We start from the raw sequence: 5,029 nt of genomic DNA, 5'->3' as shown, positions 1-5,029 counted from the left end.
AGAGGGAAAACACATCCTGTGTGTCCTTAGATGAGGAACAGCTTTGGAAGCCTGTGCCTCGAAGATGTACGTCTGTTTCCTGACACTTTTGCTGTCTTTTGCTACCAAGAACCGTACCGCAAACACTATTGGATCTTGTAAATTCTCACCAAGTGAAACACTACCCAAGACCATGCAAGTAAAAGGTGGTAGAAATAGAATTCCAACCCAGCCAGCCACACTTCCAGGCTTGCTCTCATAACCATTGCGTTCCACCATAATACAGCTAGCATATGGTAGGTCCTGCACTGAAAATTGGTGCTGTTATTATTATTGTGATTTACGGTGCTTCCTTTGTTTTCTAAATTTTCTTTGATTGAATATACATGATTGGGTAATCAAAGAAAGAGAAAGCCTAGAAATGTACTTGGTTAGGAAATAGAAAAAGGGGAGTCGGAAAGGAAACAGACCACAAGGAAGTAAGTTAGCAGGCTCCAATATAACCAAGTAAAGGAGCCGTAAGGTTAAGTGGAAGACACTTTTACAGAAGAAAATCTTCTCAGTCTTGGAGTCGGCAACATTAGACAGGACACACAAAATGCAAATCACAAAAGGAAAACCTGATAAATTGGGCCTCGTCATTAAAACTTTCTGCTCTGTTAAGATGTTGAGTAAATGAGAAGGCAACTCACACTTTGGCAGAAAATATTTGTAATGAATATATCTGGCAAAGAACCACTGTCCAGTACATACAAGGAATTCCCACAACTTAATACTGAGAAAATGTTAGAAGTATGTAAAATAGGGGCACCTGGGTGGCTCAATCTGTTGAGCGCTGACTTCGGCTCAGGTCATGACCTCTCGGGTTTGTGGGTTTGAGCCCCTTGTGGGGCTCTGTGCTGACAGCTTAGAGCCTGGAGCCTACTTCAGATCCTGGGTCTCCCTCTCTCTCTCTGCCTGTCCCCCACTTGTACTGTTTCTCTCTCTCTCAAAAGTAAAATAAACATAAATATATATTTTTTTAAAGTAGTGGGTAAACTATTTCAATAGATACTTCACAAGAGAAGATGTAAGATGTAGGAATGGAAAATAAGCACAAACGAGATTCTTCATTTGATCGATCCTTAGAGAATAGCAAATTAAAATCACAATGAGACTGCCTACACACACACCACAATGGCTGAAATGAATGATGGAAAATGGAGAACTAGAACTCATATATTGCTACTGAGAATACAACTGCTTTGGAAAAACAGCTTGGCAGATCCTTAAACATGTACTTACTACGTAATGCAACACTTCCACTCCTAAACATTTACTCCCCCCAAAATGATAACAAATATCCACTCAAGTATTTGTATATTAATGTGCATAGAAACTTTACTCATAACTATTAAACCTGAAAACAACCCAAATGCCCAGACAAATAAATGGAAAAGGAAACTGTGGCTCCTCAATCCAATTGGATACTATCCAGCGATACAAGGAAACCGACCTGATACATACAACAACGTGGATAAATCTCAAGGACATCACATTGAGCAAAAGAAGTTGACACAAAAGAATGCCTATTGTAGGATTGATTATATTGATATGAAATTCGTGTGGTTGCCTTGGGATCTTTTGGAATGATGGAAACATTCTATGGCTTGATTGCGGCAGTGGTTATAGGAGTATGTATATGTATTGGTCAAAACTCAACGAACCACATGCTTAAAACAGGTACATTTTATTAAATATAAATTATCTCTCAATATTGTTGATTTAAAAATATATATATAAGGCAGCTCCTCCATCTAGCAGCTTGTGGCACTTGCTTTGACCCTGCCCCCCTGCCCCCAGACTCAACTGGAAACGCGGCCCCCAGCCACTCACTGGTATCAGACAAGAGCCTGTGCTGGAGTAAGAAATCAGGCCTCGCTGGAGGCATCCAAGCCAAGGTTGGAAAACTGCTTTTCCAGAAGAAAAAGGAAATCTCTACATCGGAAAAGGTGACTAATAAGCATACCTGAAGGACGTGGTTGCACAAATACCAGAATCTGATCAGATAAAACAATTGTGGGGATTTCCTGGGACCTCCAATAAACTTACAGAAACTTGTTTTTTGGACTGTTTTTTGGACTTCACAAGAGAAATAAAACCTGAAGGTACCACCTATTCAGAACACTGCTTACAGAAATATTTCTAAATGACACAAAGAATATCCGTGAGACCCCAGGAAAATCATACTCGGGGGGATGAAGCCTCAGCGGCCAAAGCAGGACTCCTTGGCCGGCCACGACAGAGAAGTCCTCATGGATGGACTCTTGCCATCAGCGGTTACTCTAGAAATGAGGATTCATCTGACAGAATCCCCTGAAAGCAGCAGCCACCATGTTAAACTGTCATGACTGCTTGGAAAATTGAAACCACTGGAGACACAAAATTGCTATTTACCAGAAGTAATCAGATAGAATGCCTTATTTTTCAATGAAAACAATAAGATGCAACATTTATGGAGGCCCTAAGATTCAGCAGCTTGGTCACTTTAGTAGAAAAATCATTTCTAATAGTTTCTTCAACAAATATGTACATACGGCAGTTTCGTTGAAAGAGGGGCCGTTAATTTTTTTCAAATATTGCAGAAAGGCAGGGAGAAGACAGCTGGAAAATCACCATTGGATCTATCAACTGGTGGTGACTAGGAGTTTCAAGACTACAAATTCAATAGCCCCGGGGGTCAGAAATCAGATTGTTGTACGTGAGGGGGGAATACTTGACATGTAGAACAGAGACGCTTTGGGTCCCTGGAGCCCAAGAGGCTAAGCTCACACATAGCATATATGCTAACTACGTAGCAATAGAGCCCAACCTACTGGAATACCAAACCCAGAAATCTACTCCGGCAACAGTCATCCTGTTGATTAAAGATATTTTGTAACCTTAAGTAGAGGAATGTCAAGAGTCTCTTCATCCCTGTAAGAGTTTTTTTTTAAAAATCAAAACATTATTTATCTTTTCAGCTTCCTTTACATTCTTCTCTCCATTCTCAGCAAAAGGATTTCCCCTCCTACTGGGCTGAGAAGGCTTCCTCTCATGTGGCCATAAGACTTCTCATCCATCTTCTCATCTTCCGCCATCCCTCTCCTCTGTACCAGGAAGACGGAGCCTCCTGCAGTTAAAAGCTCTCCCCTGCCTGTCGCGGGAATATTCTAACACCACTCAGCTCTTCCACAACAGTGCCTTCCCTTTGCCTCTCCTGGGGGCTCCCAACCCCCAAAGCGATTTCTCCAATCTCTTCTCGGCACCAAAGCTGCAAACTTCTCGCGTTAGTCAAACCCCTCAGTCGCTATTTCCAGATCATACTTTCCCACAATCTGGCTTCTTCATCTGCCCCAAGAACTTTCCCTCATGCCAAATCCTGTAGGATTTTACAGACATAGCCTCCCTAAGGTTTCTACAATATTTGACGTGAGGGTCTAACCCTGTCCTTTTTAAGGGTCCCTTTTTGGCTTCTGAGAAGCCCTTCCTCCCAGTTTCCATGCTAGTGTTCCACCCTTCCTTTTCATCCTCCACTAATCTTCTGACCAATCAGTTTGGATGTTCCCTTGAACATCTAATGTTCTGCAACATTCCCTCCAGCCCTCCTCCCCTCTCGGGCAGCACTTCTCAAACTCTAATGGGCATATGACTTACCTGGGATTCCCGTTCAAAAGCAGATTCTGATTCAGTAGGTTTGCGGTAGAGCCTGAGATCCTGCATGGCTAACGAGCTCCCATGGGAAGCTGGTCCAGGGACATGCTAAGTATCAAGATCTTAGAGAACAGAGCCTGCATCCAGATTCAAACACTTTCAAACTCAACAACTTGAGGTGTGATCAGTCCTACATGAAACATTCTGAGTCACAATTTAAGTGCCACAAAAATGAACATTCCATGAGGATTATCCATAACCTTATTATTTAAATTTTTTAGGAACGAGCAGTTTTCCTCAATATAGTAAAGATGGGTAGGAAGTATCAGCCCCAATGTTTCAGGTAATTAGAGTCAGGTTTCCATTAGCAAATAAGGATGGATGGTGCAATGAGAAGATCAAATTAAGTGAGGAGGAGAGGGTTCTGCCTAATCCTTAGGCTGGAAGTCACCTGAAGTGCAACAGTTTTTTCTAGAATATGTATTGATCACCAAGTGACAAGAAGATTCAGTCACTCTCATTTCTGAATAAGCCAAACTTATATCCCCTCACATATGATTCTTCAATTGCATCCACTGCCTTTCTTCATAGATTGTGCTCTTCAACTGGCATTTGATTTTAGATTCATCCTCCCAGACCCATTCAGCTAAGCCAGTAATTCAACCTTGATGCGATGTCAATGATCACCCGGGAAGATAACAGTCGCGGTCCCTCCTCGGGACAAAGCTTTGAAAGGCTGGTTTCTTTCATCTCCTTTCCTCCTGTGTATTAGAAAGATTTCTGCCGCAGTTGGAGAATTCATTCAATAGCATGATTTGGGCTTGGTGATTATGAGATGCCTAAGCTGCACTTTGTTATTTAATCATCTACAAAAAAAGGGGCCATTTATTGCTCCTGGTACTTCAGCAGTAGACAGACATTGGATTTCAATTCAAATCTTCCATGAGTCCACTGAAATTATGCTCTGAAGAAAATAAGGTGGCATTAGAACATGGGGTACTTGGGAGCAATTTCTTGATGAAAGGCCTTACCTACTGAGGATATTATTTCAGGCAACTAAAAAATAAAGACTGAATTATAAAGCAATTTGTGTCAAGATGCAAGTAATAGCTACTGGAATAGCAAATGAATGTAGTATTATCACTGCTATTGAAATGAGTCAAAATTAATTCACAGTGAACTATTTTTCTAAAGATGGAAAGAATTTATGGGTTTACTATCACGAACCCCCAACATTAGATGTTAGCATGTCAAATACTAAATGCAAATATTCAGATAATTAAATAAGGTCAGAAGAGGATAGGGAACAGAAATTTTCCTTTTAAGTTCATCAGGCAAAACCTGACACCTCTCTGAGTTATCTGATTGAGAATAATTA

Source organism: Puma concolor, chromosome C2 (assembly GCF_028749965.1).
Source record: "Puma concolor isolate L17-30 chromosome C2, mPumCon1.1.hap2, whole genome shotgun sequence".
In the NCBI taxonomy this organism is placed as follows: domain Eukaryota; kingdom Metazoa; phylum Chordata; class Mammalia; order Carnivora; family Felidae; genus Puma; species Puma concolor.
Note: the sequence above shows the minus strand (reverse complement) of the source record.